A 22,421-nucleotide genomic window follows, 5' to 3' on the forward strand; every position below is an offset into this window, starting at 1 on the left:
TAATGAAAATTTGATCGCAGAAAATTTTTCTTGTTTACAAATTTCCATTACCATCTAATACCACCTCTTCCAAAGGTAATGCATTGGAATGAATTTCACGAAAAAAATGAGATGATTGAAGTTGGACAAGCATGACAATCAAGGTAACCAAGAGATTTTTCAATCAAAATTACACTAGTTTTTCATTCCCATTATCACCGTTTATTACCACCTACCAAACAGGTCGTAAAGGTATCAATTTTGAAAATTGATATCTTTAAGGTCAAAATTGATAAATGCCCAGAAAATTACAATATTGTTACATGCGCAAATTGGGTCGGCCCAAATTGTATGATTTTAAAAGCAACCACGTATAATTACTAGATCGGTCTTTTATAGTTTGCCCATTTTGACATCTTTTTGCAAGTAGATTTTCAGTCAAATGATGAGGCAAACTTTAAAAAATTAAACAATAATATTTTAATACATGAGTAGAAAGGAAAATCAAATGGAACGATGTATTCTAACCTTGAACCCATACTTCATGCAAAGAAATATAGAGACATTAGGTACAACCCCATGTAGTTCAATGGGTTGTATGACATAATTTTGGATTAATGCAGCAGCAACTAGGTATGGACATTTAAGGGTATGGGTCGGGTCTGAACCCTATCTGGATCGGGACCCTAATTTTAGGGTAGGGTCCAGAGCCTAACCCTGATCCTAATGGTCTGGACCCGGACCCTTAGGGTCTAGAACCATACCCTGATATTTGATGACTCTTTTTTGATTTAAAATGACTTCTTTTTTTCTGCATAATAATGATAGAATATATCAGAGAATGTCAACTACTTAATCTTGGGTTTATTTGTACAATATCAGTGCCAAACATACCTTCTAACACCTTTCAACCATCAAACATTTTTATCTTCCATTATATCTTTTGTTTATATTCTTTATTGTTGGAGTTTTTGTTCAGTAAATGTGATGGTGGAATTCGATGTTGTAGGACGATGTATATCCATTTCAACTCTAATTTTAGCAGCTAAATCTTGATTTTGTTGTGTTGCTCTAGGCGTAAACAACGAAAACAGAAGAAGAAATATAGTCATAGTATCCCATTACAAAAACAGAAGAAAAAGGAAGATGCTGAATAGAGTTAGGATAATGAAAATTTCATTTTCATTTTGGCGAAAGAGAAAAAAAAAAAGAAATTATAGAAAAAAACATAAAATAAAATGAGGAGGGATTAAATATTGTTTATACTTAAGCCTAATTTATTTTCTCAAACGTTACAAATTATACTCTCCAACCTAAAAAAAATTAAAAATATAAAAAATAAAAGGGTCCAAGGGTTAGGTCCGGGTCTACCCGGACCCGGACCCGGAACCTTATAATATTTTTTGGACCCGGACCCAAACCCGAATCCTTAGGGTCCAAAAAAATACTCTTACCCTTAAAAAAGGGTAGGATCCAATAGGATCCGAGTAGGGTCTTAGACCCTTGCCCATTCCTAGCAGCAACCAATTTCATTTGGGTAAAGGCCATTTCTTTCCTAGGCAAGTCCTCGGGCCCGCATTGAACACGAAAAACTTGTACGATGGCTCATGCCTAATCTTTCCTTGTTAAGTTATTTATCTCTCAGGCTTAAACTCATTACGGTCATTTCCCCATATTGCTTTCATCCTTCCCATCGCATACAAATTAAATATGAGTTGCATGTTAGGTGTCACGTGGTGACCACTTGGGAGTATATCCGGCTTAGTTGGATTCTTAGACTCAAAAGCAACTGGAGCATACAATCTTAAGGGTGTTTGGTATGGGAATATAAAATGTAATGGAAAGGAAAATGATAAAGAGGAGTAAGGGTAAGAGTATGGGTTGTAATTATATGTTGTTTGATATGAAAATCTAAGGGAAACACTTAATTGATCATAGAAAGGAAATTTGTTACTTGACATAAATGGATGGTAACAAAGTAAGAGTATCCATTACCCTCAAGAAAGGGATTGGGTTAACCTAATATCATATCAAACAAATATGTAGAGTAATGGTATTTAAATATCCCTTACTTAGTATTAAAAAGTTCATACCAAACACCCCCTTAATGTTTCACATAAGGCACCATGAAGATATACAAGCTCGTTATTAACCTCTTTTGAGTTATTCCAATCTATAGGCTTTACATTGTCTAATTCTGCCTTAATTTTTGAACCTATTTTGGGATTCTTTGCAAGAAGGTAAAAAAATCAAGATAAATTAATACTTATTGCATTTTGTCCTGCAATAAAATTTGTTAGGAAAGTATCCCTTATAAACTTATCTCCATGATAACCATGTGGGGTTTTAAGGTTTTCATCCTCCTTCAAATATAGTGTTAATAGATCCGTACATAGATCATCATTTTGTGTTTTAAGTTTCATATATTCTTTATTTGTAGCTATGCAATTATAGATGAAAGTGTCTAACGTATGCCATGCTTTTTTGTACTTATTCTCGCTTCCTATATTTAACCACCTTTGAAGTTTCCACACAAAAGAAGGCATGATATGTCGATAGAAGATGACTTGCTCGATGTCATCTAACGTCTTTGAGGGTGGAACGATAGAAAAATGTGTGGATAAGGCTTACGGGTCATGGTCCATCATGATTGTACATCCTGCATCGAACGTGAATCTTGCAAACACGTCTTGTAAATCGACTTCAATATTATGGTCTGAGACATGACTCAACCTTTTCAATTGTTTTCTTATTCAAAAAGGTATGAAAATCGGGATGTGTATGGAAAGTGTGAGCCATCTTGCGACGGTATTGCCACACGACATAGTCACCATTAAAGATTCCGTGTCCTAGCTAGAATATCGAACATTTCGTTAAATTTGAGACCTTTGGGATAATTGGTAAAATTCTTGCTCATAGTATGATGAACATTGGCAGGATCAAGGGTAATTAGAACTTTCATATTTGTAAACCAAGGACCCTTAAAATTAAATGTCAGATCAGTTATTTCTAGTGTTTCAATGCACAAGTCATGAAATCTAAGGCACATTTTGTACGAGGAAAGGGAATATAAAATAGCAAAAGAGAATAAGGGAGGTTAAGAATATCATAACCAATTCATAAATCTCCATTACTAAGAACTTTATTGCCTTTTGGAAGCAATAACAATGGTTTTTTTCTTTTTTTTTTAAGAAAATAGAAGTAGAGGGTGGTTCAAGTTTATGTATTAGACTATTCTATATATAATCACGCCATTCATAGGGGACCAATATATTGTATATTCACAAATTCTTGCACATTGCATAAATTTTCTAAATAGCCTAATTAATACAATTATTAGCAAATGAGCGCTCTTTATTTTGAGGTCGTCTCATCGAAAAAGAGTCTTTCACTAGAGTAGCTTATAATTAATAAGGTTAGTAAACTCATGTTTTGATTACAATATGGTGATAGTACCAAAACATGGGGTGTAAGGTCATGTTAAGTTCAAGTGATTTTTGCTGATTTATTTGACTTTTAGTGATTTAACTAGTTTATAGAAATAGGATTTGATTAAGCTTGATCCCGTGCCAAATTAGTGATCTTTAAGATAAGGGAACACATTATAAAAGTCGTTCTAGGACAACAAAGTTATTTAAATAAATGATTAAAAGAATTTGATTGTTAGAGAGGTGGAAAAATTGATCAAAAGGTAATGAAAAATAGAGAAAATAGCAATTAGTTTCCTTATCTTGGGGTATAAATTTACATTAGAGGAGGGTGGGGGAATCCGTTACCTCAAAATGAGAGAAATCAACTTCTTTTTTTATTCATCTTTTTTAATTTACTCTTATTATACCTCTTTCACAATTATTTCAATAACTTTATTTACATCTTTAATTACCTTTATTTCATTAATTTAATTTTTTTTTCCCTTAAACATTACTCTTAATCCAAGAGATTAAATGGAAATATGAAACTGAGATCTTACCTTGCGTTATTATTGCTTTGATGGTTAAAAGGACTCAAAGAGTTTTTAATGTCAGTCAACAATTAATCAGTTGCATGTGAGATAGATTAAACACTTCATGTTGTATAGTTGGTAAGTAGGGTGTATGTATGCATGAAAAATAATGATATACACGTGATGTTTCATAAAGGTAAAGATAAGTAGATGTCACTTAGGACGGGGTTTAGACGTCGGATATACTTAATCTTATCCTAGTGATATAGATAACCAAGTAACTGTGTATGATATATTAACCTTACAAGCAAAAATCTTTTGTGTTCGATAAAAGAATGAATCTTCAACAAAGATATGCTGATCTTTGATTATAATAACAAGAAAATGGTAAAGGAAAACAGATTACAGAATGAGTTAACTAACCTTATTAACTATGAGCTACTATGTAAATACACCAGATGGCTATAGGACTTGCCTGTCTCCATCCTATCGCGAAGACTCACATGGTGACAAGATGGAGAGAGGCAGGTCTAGTAGCCCTTTTTATTGTCGCCATCAGCTTTTCCCGTAGAGATTATTTGAGGCAAAATCGGAGTTTTATTAGGTTTTTGGGAATAACAAGAGGGTGAGCGGAGAAATGACCTATAAGACCCCTAAAGAAGTAAAAAAAATGAGCTTGGTCCCAAAGTTAAAGGAACGAGTCGTAGCTAAATTATCAAGAGCCACGACACGTCGCTGATAAGTGCAATTATTTGCACATATTCATATCACTTTATACTCCTTAATGATGATTATTGTTAGTAATTTCGTGCTTATTTTGAAGATTTATGTTACTCTACCCATTTTGGTTATTCATGTTGATTTCAAGCGGTGTAGATCATTTTTAAGCATAATTCTTATGGTTTTAATGATGACGGAGTTTACTAAGGAGATTATTTCTCGTTTGAAGATGTTTTACTATGAAGATAGGCAAAAGAGCTGAAAAGTGTTTAAAATGCAAAATTTTTGAAGTGAAATTTAATATATGCTCACTCTTTTAGTTATAACTAGACTTGAAGAGCTTTCCAACGGTATATTATATGTCCAATTCCGAAAATCGAGCAAAAAATGATGACCGTTTGAATTTGCTGCGATTTTTCAGCACAAAACGCCGACTCGGCTTTTGTGGAAGAAAAGTGACAGCCGACTCGACGGTAGGTTCTGGAAAAATCATTGTTTTGCTTCATTAAAAACCGACTCGGCTTTCTGCTGAGGTCCTTGACCGCGGAGTTGGCATTTGCCACAGACAAGCATCTGACGATTAATTTTTGGAACCAATATAAATAGTGGCGGTTATTATTATTATTAGGAGGATCATTAGGGTAGTTTTCTTTAGTTTAATTTTCAGTTGTCTTTATTGTTGTTCTCCCTTTTGAGAGCTTCCATGGTGGAACTCCATTGTTACATTTTCGATTTTATTGCAATTTATATTTACGTTCTTCCCGTTAGTAAGTTTTCTTTATTTATTGCTTCATTATTTATCTTTGTGCATTGAAATTATTCATCATCTTTATGTCTAGTGTTTCAATTAAGGTTTTATTTATCATTTACTACATGTTCTTCATCGTTATGTCTAGAGAGTAGTTTTCTTCTCTGGGGATTGGGCATAAATCCTAATTCGAAGCATGAGATGATATTTTATTGATTGATTGTGTGAATTTGAGTCTATAATTGAATCTATGCTTAATGAATCTCAGTTTAAATATCTTTATTAGCCTTTTCAATAAAGTGAAAGTTTGAGATTAGGATTAATTTAGGATTGAGATATATTTAAGTTAAATTCCTACTAGTTTAGCCAATAAAATAGAAGTTTGAGGATTAACACTAGTAGGGTCTTAAACCGATATTAATCAATAGAGCGGAAGCTTGAGGTTGATCAGATCACATTTAATTATGCTAATGACTCAGTTTCATACAATCATGAGAGTGATCGACTCCTATGTTAGAACTAGGTGATGCCCGACACATTAGAGTTTGTTGCATCAGTGTTATCTTCATATTAGTTATTGATTTAGTTTTAGTTCTTGAATCGTAGTATTAATTTCCCCAACCATATTATTTTCTTGATCCGTGTCTTGTAGTCATAAAACAAACAATTTGATTAACTTGCCTCCTTGTGTTCAACCCGCAGCTACGATTCGCTGAGCAAAAATGTGATCAGAATTTAATTTGGGTGGTACGACGATTAGTTGGATGTCTTCTCTACAAGAGGTTACCACTCTATCTACAACCAAAGCGGAATATATAATAGCGAGGGAATCACTCAAAGAGGCGAAATAGTTGAAGGATCTCATAGGGGAGTTGTGTCCGAGTTTGAGTTTGGTTTGTGTGCATTGTGATATCATACATTTGACTAGAAATCAATATATGTTGCATTGTGATCAAGATTGCAACGGATACAACCCCGCGAATATAATGACTAAATCGTTGCCTTGTGCCAAGTTCAGTCTATGTGTAGACTTGGTTGGACTTGTTGCATTTAACAAGTGATGTGTAGTGTTGGGGTTAAGGTGGAGTCTACAGGAGGTGCATGTGATTAGCATATAGAAAGAGGATGTGATTTCCTCACCAAGAATCGTGTATGTGATTTACACACTACTCTAGCTCATGATGATGTCTTTGGATTGTCTATGTGTTTTTGATGATGATTGACATGTTTGGGGTGCTTGGCTTGCGGACTTAAGTCAAGGTGGAGATTGTGATGTTCTAAGTGTGATTTAGGGTGTGACTTAGTCCTTGATCTATGCTAAAATGTATTGTGGAGAAAAGAGGTGAAAGGGGGTAAAAATGATATAAGGTGAAAAGGCTTGAAATGAAGAATTGATATTTGGAGGTAGAAGAAAAAGCCAAGTTGGCTTTTCCCTTGGCTAAGGGAAAGCTAACTCGGCGTTTGGTGCTGGACAAATTATGTTATTTGTGTTTTTGTTTCTTATTTTCCTTAGGACTGTGTGTAGGGGTGTTCAAAACATCCGGTTTGAAAAACCCGATCCGGAATACTGGGTATCCGATTTTTAAAACCAAGTAAATTACCCGGTTTACCAAAGTCGGATAATTCGGGTCGGGTACCCGGTTTTAAAACCATGTATTCGGGTCGGATACGGATCGCAAATTTTGGGAAACCGGGTACCCGGTATCCGGTTTGTAATTATTTTTTTATTTATTATTTTTTTTTAATTTTTATTTTTTAAAAATTTATTCTAAGAACCCTAAATTGGTACTGATACAATCTTGGGCCTTTGGAAACCCAAATCCCGTCTTCATTCTTTTTGCTGGCCGTTGCTTCAATCTTCTTCTTCAAGCAGACTCCCATCATCTTCAATCTTCACGCCGTCATCTTGCTTCTTCTTCACCATTCACGTTGAGACGTCGACAAGAATCCAGACCAGTGGACCACTGCCATTCTTCTTCTTCACCGTTTTTGATTGGGTAAGTTTCTTTCAGTTCATCACCATTCTTTTAGTTCATATATCACCATTCTTCTTCTTCTCAAGATCTTCTTAATCCGAAACAAACCTGATTTTTGGTACTTATATAATTTTTTTTTTTGCCATTTTCGATTTTTTCACAGAGATTTATTTAGCCATTTTCGCAGAGGTTAAGCCATTTTGGTACTTATTTAATTTAAGTTGGATTTTCTTCATTAGTTAGATCTATTTTATGGGTTCATGGCCATGAGGCTTTGTTTTCATTTTGTATTATTAGATTGTGATTATCCTGTTTTTCGAGTTAGAATTTTGATCAACACACTTAAATTATTCTGATTTTCAATTGAGAATAAAAGTGCTTCATTGTGATAATTGATTTGGGTTGTATATTTTACTGGCATTTGTTAATTTGATGTGGGTTTTCTGTACAGTGTTTGAATTGTGTTTTTGTGTGGACATAGTTTCTTCTTTATTCTCTAAATAGTCCAAAAAACCTACATTATTTTGCTTGATTTGCTTGATTTGATTGCTTTATTGTGGGGTGTCTTGCTCAAATTTGTTGTCACTGACCCTATTTGTTTGATAGTCTTGGTACCAGTAGTGAATGCCAAAACAATTGTGAATTGTGGGGTGTTTTAAGCTTAGGCCTTTGAGAACTCTTTTTAATTTTTTGTAATTTTTGAAGCTTTTGATTATTTTCAATTTTTAATTTAAGATGATTGCTCGAGTCATTTCATGAAAGTTGGCATATAAATTTCTTTGTAAAATACAACAAATGTTTATTGTTATTACAATTTACAACCATCTAATACTGGCTGGATACCAAATGGGGTGAAAATGGAAGGATAATAGATAGCGTCGTGTTAGGATATTATGTCTTACATTTTCAAATTCTTTTGTTAGCTTCTTGCATTGGGTTTTCTAGAATGTTGGTTGTCTTTTGCAATGAAAAAGAATATCTTGTCAATGGACCCTTGAAATTTAGTGCATGTTTTCCAGAATGTTGGTTGTCCTTTAACCGTATATTGTTCGACTGTTCGTGCTTTTGGTTTAGGTAATGCATTAACTTTGGAGCATCCGGAGGTCATAATCGATGAAACTCTTTATATCGTTGAAGATGATTAATGGAGCTTGAAGTTTCAACTTATAAATTTTAACCGCTTGCTTTTAGTTTATGGAATTATGAGTTTATGGAATTATGGTTGTATTTCAATTAACTAATGGTTGTATTTTAATAGTTTATGACTAATTAAGTTAAGTATTTTAATAGTATTTGAATTATATATTAAAAATACGTTAAAAGAAATAAGGAAAAAAAATTTTTTTTTAACAAAATCGGGTATTCGGTTTCCGATCCAATTTAAATCGGGTACCCGGTTTAAACCGGACCGGATCCGGAACAGAATTTTAAGTATCCGGAAAACCGGGTATTCGGTTTTTCGGAACCGGGTCGACCCGGTATCCGGTTTTGAACACCTCTAACTGTGTGTATGTGTTATAAATAGGGCTAAATACAGATTAGATGTTATGCTTTCTTAACATGTCTCTCTCTCTCTACAAAATCTCTTTATTCTCATATTCACTAACTCTCTTAATAGTAATCATCATCATCTGTGTACCTTCATTTAAGAACCATTAAAGAAGCAATAAGATATATAGGCTAGGACCATGGATTTAGCCCAATTAGAGATGAACCACGTACATCTTTGTGTTAGCTTTGATTGTGTTTTGATTGCTTGCATTGGGTTTCTTAGTGGGTTGCATAAGGATTCTGTTTTGGGTGTTTGCGTGAGTTTGTTCTTAAGACTTAATCTTTGTTCCTTGGGTGTTAGTGTGTCAAATTCCTCAATGACGATGATGATGACTTATACAATCATGTATAATCAAAATTTCAACTTAACTTTGAAGAACATTAAGTAGGTCTATACACTATGTATCTCTGTACATATCCATGTAAATGACTAGACATCTATGTCACTAAAGCCCATGAAATTGTGTTATCCATTAACTTATAACTAATCCTCAAATGAATCATTTATGTACAACAAAATGATTTGGACTAGAAACAAATAGTATTTCAAATAAGATTGGTTCACTTATAGGGTTTGCAAATCATACATTTAACAAAACTATCAAAGGCCCGTTTGGTTGATGGTAATGAAGTAATGGGAATGAAATGTTGTAATGGCAATAGTAATGAAGGAATGGATATGAGAATTGGTAATGAAGATTCTTTTGTTTGGTGTGCATGACTAAAGAATGGTAATGGAAGATAATATTCCATTGATTGCATTTGGTTGTTAGTAATAAAAAATGGTAATGACTCTTAGTTTTATTATTGTATATTTGTATCTAAAAGCATTATTGTATCTAAATTATTCTATCTAATGATTCTTTTTTTAATAATAATATTTTTTTAGAAAATTATATACATTACCTTTTTTTTATTCATTATTTTTTTTCTTCAGCTCGAAACAACATCACCTTATTTTATTACCAAATACTTCATTACCATTACCGCCTAATACCAGGTTGTTTAATGGTAATAAAAATGACCCTTTTTGGTAATTTCATTACCTTATTTTATTACCATCCATTACCATTGAAGGCATCCAAACAACCAAATTTTTCATTACTTAATTTTATTACCATTACCGCCCTCTAATACCATGTACCAAACGGGCCTGAATGTTAAAAATACTTGGAACATTTTATTTATATTTAACCTAGATTAAATAAAAATGGTTTATTTATTGTTATACATAAACCAACATATCAATGTATTTACTTTTATTTGGAGTCGAATACTAATCTAAATCATATCAATGTTATCTTAAGATTTTTTATCTGATATGACAAATATAAGAAAAAGTAGAAAACAAAACTGATTGTTGATAGGTATTGAGATAATGAATTATAAGACTGATAATAGACTTGAATGTTCTTAGTGATATTACTTTATTCAATGCTATAATGCGACCTTAGATTAAAATTTGTTTATGTTGTTCATAAGTTGTTAGGTTAAATGTGCCAAACTGCAACCCGTAGCTAATATATGAGTAATAGGAATTATATTGTCTTTATTTCATGCTAACTTACGCAACTAATATGTAATTGATCAAATAATAAAATTAGGAAACCTGCAAAATTCTTAACTAAGCATTTCGTCTATTTGTTCAAATTTTTTTATTGTTTTATTTATATAGTTTTTCTTGTCTTTAAAACCCTCGTTTAGGTTCGGTCCTGAGTTTTTATAGGCCCAGGGTAAAAGATTAATAATAGGTTCCTAACTATAATATCCATAAAAGAAATTGATTATAAAAGAAAAAAAGTATGTTGTCTATACATAATAAAAAAAGAACACAAAAATTCTCCTACGAACATTTCTCAACGCTAATCACTAATAACATTGTCTAAATCAAGATATTCAAGCATATATATATATATATATATATATATATATATATATATATATATATATATATATATATATATATATATATATGATCAAATAAGAAGGATTTTAAAATGAGAAGGGTGAGAAGGATTTTTATTTGATTTTGTTTGGTTACTATGTATACAAAAAAGGATACTATGTTATGAATTAAGAACATTTTGAAAATTATTTCATAGTTACCTTTCTGTGTAACATAGTTACTTTTACAATTATGAGTTTTTGGTTCAATCGTGACCATAGATTTTTTTAATTTTAGTGAAATCAAGAGTGTAGAGTCCTTCATACCCTTCTCATTTTCAACTCCTTCTCAATGGATCCCTTCCATATATATATATATATATATATATATATATATATATATATATATATATATATATATATATATATATATATATATATATATATATATATATATATATATATATATATATATATATATATATATATATATATATATATATATATATATATATATATATATATGGGTTTTAGCAGGCTTTTTTTTAGCTTTGCTACAATTTTTGGGTGGGCCTGTACACATGCACATGCTGCATTAGTATAGGGCCGGGCCTGCCCTCATTTTGTTACGTAATTTCTTAGAATAAATCTTTTTTCCTATAGAGATGATTCTTACTTTCTTATTTAGGAGGAAAATATATTTTACTTTAATCGTGATGAACAACTTTAGCTGATATCAACGAGGCTCATGCAATGCAAATCTATAGTAAGAGCGTCAAAAAACATTTTCTGGCCGTCAAGTCGTAGTCAAATATTCGTTTGAACTCACATACCTTTTTTTTTGTTTGTTTTTGAAAATCTTTGAAGTCACATATCTCATACCAAATATGTTGGAAATTAGGTTATTAGATCATAACTCCTTAACATTTTGGATAATGTGACCAGCTTTACCAAATGCGACTGTGCGAGACATTTGTTGATCGTATATTGAAGTTTATCAAAATGTCAATGTTTAGTCGGAAATTCCGACTATTAAATTAATGAGAAAATAGTAGAAAATTGACAAAAAAAAGTTTTAAAAAATTCCCACCACCTCATATGGCACCAACCACAAATGCCTTGAGGAAGTTTTGAACCCATGATCTCATGGATTACATCCACACTCTAACTAGTAGATCATCTACTAACTAATGATACTCTTAAGGAATGTTATTATATTAATAACATAACGCTCCTACCACTTAGTGTATTATTATTATTATTATTATTATTATTATTATTATTATTATTATTATTTTTCGTGTTAATGCATTATTAGTCGTATTAGTGTATTATTACTTATATTAGTTTATTATTAGCTGTATTAGCATTATATTACTCGTATTAGTATTAATATATTATTAGTATAGTTTTCGTATATTAGGACTATTAGTCTATCGTATTGTTGCATTATTAATCGTATTAATGTATTTTTAGTAGTATTAGTATATAATTAGTCATATTGGTAGTAGGTTTTATATATTATTAGTTTTTGTGTATTATTACTCGTATTAGTATATTATTAGTCATATTGTATTATAAATTACAATTGGAGAGTTTTTAATGACCAAACAGAATAATTAAACTATAACAATCACTCGTATTAGTGCATGAATTATTATTGTATTATTAGTCGTAGTATAGTATTAGTATATTGTTAGTTGCATTTGTATATTATTACTTGTATTAGTGTATTATTAGTCATATTTGGGTAGTACTAATATATTATGAATTGGTTGTATTAATATATTATAATTTATTAACATATAATTAGTCATATTAGTGCATTATTAGTATACTTTAATTAATAATACTTTATTCAATAAGTTTAGATAGTAATAATACTTTAATTAGTAATAATACTTTGATTAAGTTTAGCTATCAATAATAATTTAATTAAGTTTAGCTAGTAATAATACTTTCATTAGTAATAATACTTTAATTAAGTGTGGCCAGTATACTTTAATTAGTTATAATACTGTAATTAAGTTTAGCTAGAAATAAGTTGAGCTAGTCAATATAATTAATAAGTTTAGGTAGGCAATATACTTTAATTAAAGTAGTGGTATAGCTAGTCATTTGCTAGTAATAAGTAGTAGTGGTACAATTATCTTAAAGAAAAAAAAGTAGTAGTCGTACAGCTAGTGATAAGTTTAGCTACTCTAAAAGAATTTTGAGGTCGCCATTTGCTAGTAATAAATACTAGTACAGCTAATCTACAAAATAAAGAATAAGAAATTGGGGAAAAAAAATTCCGACTGACTTTCGGTCGGAAGTTGGTCAGAAAGCAGTCAAAAAAGGCAAATTTCCCTTCCTAATATTGTATTCTTTCAAATACCAACTATGGCGACTAACAACATTTTAGTCGGAAATTTTTCGACTACTTGTAAAACAGTAGGAGATTATTCAGAATGGCCAATTAATAAGTGGTTAGTAGCAGTTTAGTCGGAAATTCCAACTAAGTAAGGTATGTCGGTAACACAGTCGGTAACTTCTAACTGTTTTGCGTTTAGTCGATAGAGTCAGTCACTTTATGCCCGTTTTTTTGTATTTCAATAGTTTAGCTATTAAGTTCTATCATATATGATATATTATTTATTTTAACTATTTGACATTTAGTAGCTAGCGTAAAATTTATTAAACTAATTTTCTTGTGTTTAATCTGTAGGCCGCAGCTACATGTATATCATGCGTTACGTATATCATGCGTATATCATGCGTATATCATGCGTATGTAGTAAATAAAATTTCACTTTCACTTCCACCCAACAAAAAGCCTATTAATTATAAATGAATGTTTAAAGTCAAACTCAAATTAAATAGTTTATTGGAGCGTTATAAAGTTCCTTCAGAACCAAAATTTTACACTCAAAAACAATATGGCATTGAGTTGTGTAGAGTTTTTCTCTGGTAATTAAAATGTCTATAATATGATGCATTTTAGATATTGTGTCAAGTAAACAATGGCATATCTATTACGGGAATATTAGTTAATTGGGAAAATATATTTAGGAAATATCTTTGTTTAGAATATAATCTTTGGTGTATATTCAATAATTAGGCAATTGGAAGTAATTAGGGTGATTTCCTTATTTAGCAAGATCATGTAAACCATACATAAGCTTTCTGATCATCAATACAAGGCAAGAGCCATTGTTGTCATCTTTTCATGGTATCAAGAGCGGGTCATTTTTTCCCGATAAGCCATGGCCGGTTATGATGGTGCGCCATCATCATCACAAAAAATTGAAATTAATACTCCTTTCTACCTCGGTGCACATGACAGGCCGGGGGATTTTATCACACCCATTAAACTTAAACTTGATAATTTTGATTCATGGTCTCATGCCATTAAAGTTGCTCTTTGTTCTCGGCGTAAATTCGGTTTTCTTGATGGCACGATTACGGATGTTGTGTCACCCGCAACAAAGGAGGATTGGGTCGTGGTACACTGTATGCTCGTGTCATGGCTCATGAATACAATCGATCCTGAGGTAAAATCTATGCTTTCCAACTATGATAATGCTAAACACTTGTGGGACGATTTACATGAACGGTTTTGTATAGTGAATGGACCTCGGATTCATCAATTGAAATCTCAAATTAATAAATGTGAGCAAACTAAAACCATGTCTATCGCAATTTATTTTGGAAAATTGAAAGTTTTGTGGGATGAACTTGCACAATTACAACCTTTAATTTTTTGTAAATGTGGCCATTGTACTTGTGATGTTGGTAAGCAACATGTTAAGCGCCGTGAAGATGATATGTTGCAACAATTTTTGCTTGGTCTATATTCCGAGTATTATGCACACATTCGGTCAAATATCCTTGCTTAAGATCCTTTGCCATCGTTGAATAAAGCCTATCAACAAGTCTCCCAAGAAGAACTTGTACGTGGCTTTGCACGTGCCCAAGATGAACCCTTACCTCCCGTGGGATTTGCTGTTCGTGCACCAGTGGGTAGGGCTCGGGGCGCTGCTAAACCTGTCTCGGATCAGCCCGTGTGTATTCATTGCAAGAAGTCGGGACATTTGGCTTCAAACTGTTATGCTGTACAGGTATGCACTCATTGTAAAAAGCGAGGACATGACCGTTCTCGCTGCTTTGAAATTGTTGGTTATCCCGAAGGATGGACCGTGGGGATTCGAGGCAGCAAGTCTCTGAATCAAAGTCGCGGGATGGCACGCGCTAATGCAGCAGCTGGCGGCAGTCAGTGTCACGTGTATCCGGCAGACAGCAGCTGGCAGCAGTCTGATGCAGCCTCCTTCGTGACACAGCACAGTGGCCAGCCCTCTTCAAATGCTCAAGTCTTCACGGCAGCACAGTGGACAGCCATCATGGGTCTTTTTGGTAATGATAAAATTGCGGAAAATCGCCTAAGTGGTAAGTTTGATACTACTTCTTGGATCATTGATACCGGTGCAACTCACCATGTCACTGGAAAATACTCTTGGTTGTTTGACATTACTAATATACATTGTCCTGTGGGTTTGCCAAATGGTGATATTGTTATTGCATCTATGGAGGGATCCGTTTCTTTGTCAGATACGATCACTCTACATCATGTCCTATATGTTCCTAACTTAAGCTGCAGTTTACTTTCTGTTTCACAACTTAACGATGCTTTACACTCAATTGTCACATTTACTTCTGATGTGTGCTTGATACAGGACCAAATGAAGGCTCTGATTGGAACGGGAGTTAGACGGGATGGACTATATTACTTCAGCAAACCCGAGATGGTGTCTGCAGTTGAAGCTACTTCCGATGTGGAGTTGTGGCATAGAAGAATGGGACATCCTTCTGAGAAAGTAGTTAAGTCTCTCCCACATGTCAGTAGATCCAAGAGTACTTTGAATAAAAATTGTGAAGTTTGTTTTCGTTCTAAACACCATAGAGACAAGTTTCCTTTAAGTAATAATAAATGTTCTCGAATTTTTGAAAAAGTTCATTGTGATTTGTGGGGTCCTTATCGACATGAGTCATCGTGTGGTGCTCGTTATTTTTTGACCATTGTGGATGATTTTTCAAGGGCTGTATGGATTTATTTATTGCTTGATAAAAAGGAAGTTTTTCAGATGTTTATGTCTTTTGTAGCTATGGTGGATAGACAATTTGGCCAATGTCTTAAAATTGTGCAAAGTGATAATGGGACTGAATTTAAATGCTTGCTCAATTATTTTCGTGATAATGGCATTCTTTTTCAAACCTCTTGTGTTGGTACACCACAACAAAACGGGAGGGTGGAGAGAAAACATAAACACATTTTGAGTGTCGCGAGAGCTTTACGATTTCAAGCCCACTTGCCATTTTATTTTTGGGGCGAGTGTATTCTTGGTGCGGCACATTTAATTAACCGTACACCCACACCTCTTCTTCAAAACAAAACACCGTTCGAAATTCTTTTCAATAAAGCACCTACCTTTGAAGCTATTCGTACTTTTGGTTGCCTTTGTTTCGCTCACAATCAAAACACGAAAGGTGACAAGTTTGCTAGTAAGAGTAGGAAGTGTGTTTTTGTGGGGTATCCTTTCGGACAAAAAGGTTGGAGATTGTATGATTTGGATACGAAGGAATTTCTTATTTCTCGAGATGTTAAATTTGTTGAAAATGTGTTTCCGTTTGCTAGTCACGATGGTGTAGCTATTGAGTCTAGTGTTGATGGTGTCATTCATGAGGATTTTGCGGACATTGGTTTATGTGATGACGAATGTGATGATGAGTTGCATAGTAATGATCAGGGGGGGTGGGTACACGACATGATCATAGGCGTCCTGTCAACTCGCAGCAGGTTCTGCCCAGCTGCTCACCCACGGCAACTGTTCCTTGCAGCAACTCCACGCCAGCAGCGTCTGTCCAGCAGCCCCCAACCATAGCTGCCGCACCAACTCAGCAGCCTCCTGCTGCTGCTGCTAGCCCAGAAGAACCCCCACAATTCACAGAGAATATGGGCCGTGGTTTTCGTATAAAATATCCATTTGTCAAGCTCCGTGATCATGTTACCCACACTGTTCTTGCTAATAGTCCTTCTCTCCCGGGTCCGTTTCTGATCACCCTTCAGGTACTCCGTATCCTCTAGCACATTATATACATTGTGATAATTTTTCTGTAAATTACCGAAAGTTTATTGCAGCAATAGTTAGTCACAATGATCCGAGGTCATTTAAGGAGGCAATGCAATACGATGGTTGGAGACAATCTATGCCGGAAGAAATTCGTGCTCTTGAAAACAATGCTACATGGACCTTAGAGCCACTTCCTCCAGGCAAAAGAGCTCTTGGCAGTCAGTGGGTATACAGGACAAAGTTTTTGTCCAATGGTGCAGTTGAACGACTAAAATCCCGGTTGGTTGTTCTTGGGAATCATCGGCAAGCAGGCATTGATTACACTGAAACATTTGCTCCCGTCGCCAAAATGACTACTGTTCGCACTTTTTTGGCAATTGCCGCCTCTAAGAACTGGGAACTTCACCAAATGGATGTTCATAATGCCTTCTTGCACGGTGATCTGGATGAAGAAGTCTATATGAAATTGCCTCCCGGATTTGAGAGTTCTGATCCCAAATTGGTATGCCGATTGCGCAAGTCGTTGTATGGCTTGAAACAGGCTCCCCGATGTTGGTTTGCCAAGTTAGTCACAGCTTTGAAAGAATATGGTTTTCTTCAATCTTACTCCGATTATTCCTTGTTCACATATACTAAGACAGGTATACAACTTAATGTACTAGTATATGTTGATGATCTTGTTATTTCTGGGAACGATTCCGCTGCGTTATGTACTTTCAAGTCCTATCTCAGTGATTGTTTCAAAATGAAGGACTTGGGCCCTTTGAAATATTTTCTGGGTATCGAGGTAGCCCGGAGTTCTGCTGGTTTGTTTTTATGTCAAAGAAAATATACTCTGGACATTATTTCTGAAACAGGGATGTTAGGCGCTAAGCCAGTTGGCTTTCCCATCGAACAGCATCACAAGCTTGGATTGGCCACTGGCGAATTACTTAATGATCCTGAGTCGTATCGGAGACTTGTTGGTCGATTGATTTATCTCTCTGTTTCTCGTCCGGATCTGGCATATTTTGTTCACATCTTGTCTCAGTTCATGCAAGAACCCAGAAGTGAGCATTGGGAGGCGGCCTTGAGGGTCGTTCGATATTTGAAAGGGACACCGGGACAAGGTATTCTTTTGAGTGCAGATTGTGACTTGACTCTCCAAGGATGGTGTGATTCCGATTGGGCTGCATGCCCACTTACTCGACGTTCTCTTACAGGTTGGCTCGTGTTTCTCGGTCAATCTCCTGTGTCTTGGAAGACAAAGAAGCAGCATACCGTTTCAAGGTCATCGGCTGAGGCCGAATATCGATCTATGGCTGCCCTCACTTGTGAGTTAAAATGGTTGAAGGGTTTGTTGTTAAGTTTAGGAGTGCATCATCCTAAAGCAATTAAACTGTTTTGTGATAGTCAATCCGCCTTACACATTGCAAAGAACCCAATTTTTCATGAACGGACGAAACACATAGAAGTGGATTGTCATTTTGTTCGAGATGCAATCAATGAAGGTCTAATATCTCCATCTTATGTTTCTACCTCCTCTCAATTAGCTGATATTTTTACTAAGGCGCTTGGAAAAATGCAGTTCGATAACTTACTCTCCAAGTTGGGCATCCGTGATCCTCATGCTCCAACTTGAGGGGGGGTATTACGGGAATATTAGTTAATTGGGAAAATATATTTAGGAAATATCTTTGTTTAGAATATAATCTTTGGTGTATATTCAATAATTAGGCAATTGGAAGTAATTAGGGTGATTTCCTTATTTAGCAAGATCATGTAAACCATACATAAGCTTTCTGATCATTAATACAAGGCAAGAGCCATTGTTGTCATCTTTTCAATATCTTCTAACTTGATGTGAATAATGCATTTTTATATGAAGATCTTCATAAACATGTATTTATGAAGGTACAAGCTGGTATATTTCATAAACTTTGCAAAACAAAAAATCACTTTGTGGTTTAAAACAAACATCTACGAAAATGGTTAGCTAGGCTTGTCACTAACTTAATTCATCAAGGGTTCAAATAATCCAAAAATGAATATTTTTTGTTCATTAGAAGAAAAGATTTGTATTACTATCAGTGGTGCAATTTATGTTGATGATATACAAATTTGATTTTCGATCCCAAATATATAAATAGGTGCAATTCGGTCATTTCGGTTCGATTTGGATAGGTATTTTAAAATTTGTTTCGGTCAATTTGAATTATAAATATTATGATTTCGATTTAGACTGAAAATATCAAAACCGAATTTTATTCAATCTAATTTGAATTTGTATCGAATCCAAACCAAAATCGAACTTTCACATCCACCCCTCCCTGTAACTACCCACCACCTCTAACCTTTGTCACCCTTACCCCTCCATCACCACCAACATTCTTGTTGGCACAACTATTGCAGGCGAACTCAAATATCGAATGAACCTGAAATCAAATAAGGGGTTCTGCTTAACACCCGCCTTTCTCAACACCCCACCTCTACCGCCACTATAGCTTACCAACCTGAAATCACACCTTATTTCTCCTCTGAAACCACCCTTCATACATCACCCACTACATAAATCACCAACCTGCAACTCTAACACTACCACCAGCCCTAATGTTATAGCAACCCCCTCTCTCTCTCTCTCTAACCCCATTTGTGAATGAAAATAATCAACTATCATTTGAAATTCTAGCCACCCTAATGATGCAGGTTGAATTGTAGCGGTGGGTGGGATTAGGGGTATTCAATGAGTCGGATAAGAGTTGGGCAGGACTTAAGTAAATATGGGCTGGGTTGAATAAGGCCCTTTAAACACAATATGGGCTTTTAAAGCCCGACCCAACCTAACCTAGTCTCGTTTTATTACTAAAAATTATTTTAATCCACATTTATCAATTTATGACAATTAAATTATTATTTATAATAATTAAATTGAATAAATATTAATAATCTTCATTGACATTGTCATTTATAATATTTAAATTATACATTACTTATCCTATTTATAAAAGCTTGTTTTCGACCCTTATTAAGCCTTTTATAGTCTGCTTCATTTTAATTAAAGTAGAGCCCATTTCCGACCTTTATTAAGCCCTTTTATAGCCTGCTTCATTTTAATTATAATAGAGCCCGTTTTCTTCCTGCCCATTTTCGGCTTAGCCCTTACAAAGCCCTCCTTTAAATGGGTCGGATAAGGGTTCAAAATAGGGGACCGACCTATTAAACACCCCTAGGTGGGATGATGGTGCCAACAAGAGGAGTGATGGGAAAGGAAGGGTTGTTACATGGGAGGGTGGTGTGGGGTGAGCTACGGTGGTGGTAAAGGTGGTAGGGGAGGGAATGTTGAAAAGGGTGGGAGAATTTTTTTTCTGTAGAGTAATATTTTTAATATTTGATTAAATTTAAAAATTAATACAAACATGACAAATAGTAGCTAAAATTTTTTTTCCTTTGATAAAACTGGTTATACCAAGTAACTTAAACTGAGAAGTGCTTTAAAAGAAAACAAGGGGCAAAGATTGATGTTTTAAAAAATAAATGAAATGTAAATTATTAAAAGAAAACTATCAAAAGATTAAATTATTAAACTTAAATTTTCCTTATTTTTTTATTTTTTAGATATGACAGTTCACCACTTACCACAATAACATGTTAGATTTAGTAGTACTTAGGCTTACGAAGCCATGTGAGACGAGAGAAGACAAAGAGAAAAATACTCTCGTTCATTAAATCAGAAAAGCAAGTATACAAGAAATGAGAAGTACACATATACTACCTCTATTAGTCTCTAATATACTTCCTCCTTGGTAGTTTTACTTTAATATTTGACAAATTAATAAAAGACGAGTAAGTTTAAGGAAATTATTAATGCGAGAATTATCTTAAATACATATGACATAAAATATTCTCAATTTAATTTCTCTTCTTTTCCTTTTCTTTTGATTTTTTAAATAAAAAAAAAACAAGCACTCATGATCCTTCTTCCTTCCCTCTCTCACGCGATGAACTCCAAGAAAATCAGGCAACCATTTTCTCCTCCCTTACCTTTCGTATGAACCAAAAACCAACAAGATCACCTTCCTCCTCTCTCGCCGCCATTCCCTTTGAAAATGGCGGATTTACACTGAAATTCTTCAACTAATAGTCGATCTCCTTCCCCTCTCTTGGTCCCTGAGATCATGCGCCCAAGAACCACCACTATTTCTCGGTTGTTACTCCTCAAAAACAGCCGGCAACAGCCCTATTTTTCAGTCGATTTTGATGCCTTTTTTCAGAGAAAAACCGCAGCAAAGAAATACATCTCTTCTCCACAAATTCGGTTCAGGTATATCACGTCTTTCCTTTTGAATTTGTGCATTTTTTTTAGGTTAACTAAGGCTACAAACCGCAGCAAGTCATTGTTTATATAATCCTTTCTCTTTTCATTATATGATATACTATTAAGTAATTCTTATATTGTTCTTTCTTTGGGAACCGGCATTTGTGTTAATACTTATCAAGATTTTCTTTTACCATGAAAATAATGAGAAACCTCAAGAATTATTATGTGTGTGTTTACTTTTAATTAAATGGATCTAGTGATGATTGATATGTGATTATAGGAGATTGTGATTGAGGAGTTTTGGGGAAGAATTCTAAAATTAAATGTAATTAGGGTATTATGATGTATAAATGGTAAATTATTGAATGTTGAAATAATTTGTTGGAATTATTAATTAGTATGAAATTTACGAAGATTAGAATATCAATAGGATGTTAGATGTAGAAAGATTATGGAAACTTAATATTCTTGAATATTAGGAGATTCTTGTGAAATTACTAATAGTGGATAAATCTTTGTTGTTGTTATTGATCGAATAGTTGGGTAATTGTAAGTGTTGGATATAGCCCTTGATTTTATATGATTGGTTGTTCTTGGAAGTATCTAGGGTTCGTGTGGAAATTATTAGTTGAATGGATAAATTAGCTGTGTTCTTCTTTTTGGATAGTTTGATATTCTTGATTGGTTTCTTGGTTTTGAGTCTAGATGAACATAGAAGTGTTTGAATTGGAAATGCAAAAAGAATTGTGGAGATGTATGATCTTTACAAGAATATATAAGCTAGTCTTAAACAAGGTTATATATTTTCTTATGATTTTGGGGGTTGGAGTTAGAACTTGCGCAATCTTTGAAATTAGAAATATTAAAATAAAAGATGGAACTAAGATGCGGTCCTAGGAGGAGATGCAATGAGCTATATGAACCTAGTTTGTAGTATCGAACGCTTTGTTGTGATGTTATGTTTGTTATGCTTTAGGAGGCGACGTAATCGAGGAGCCTTTCTAATGATCGCGGATAAACGGACTTGGCTCTTGAAGCGTCATTGGTGAGTAGTAGCAGTCCCTAAAAGGTTTTGGCCAGACTACAGTTTTGAAAATTGTTTTACTAAAGTGGTGAAATTTATATATGCGTTATTTTGTTTATTTATAAGTTGAATTTTCCAAATCTAAAAATTGTAAAAATATAATATTATGAAAGTATGCGATTAGACGATTCA

The 22,421-nt window shown here is 33.9% G+C and overlaps 1 pseudogene; it reads right to left on the reverse strand.

The window, feature by feature from the left end:
• Positions 1 to 483: 483 nt before the first annotated feature.
• LOC130808480 (alkane hydroxylase MAH1-like) lies at positions 484 to 3,110 on the reverse strand (annotated as a pseudogene).
• Positions 3,111 to 22,421: the final 19,311 nt, after the last annotated feature.

Source organism: Amaranthus tricolor, chromosome 3, assembly GCF_026212465.1.
Source record: "Amaranthus tricolor cultivar Red isolate AtriRed21 chromosome 3, ASM2621246v1, whole genome shotgun sequence".
Taxonomy (NCBI): domain Eukaryota; kingdom Viridiplantae; phylum Streptophyta; class Magnoliopsida; order Caryophyllales; family Amaranthaceae; genus Amaranthus; species Amaranthus tricolor.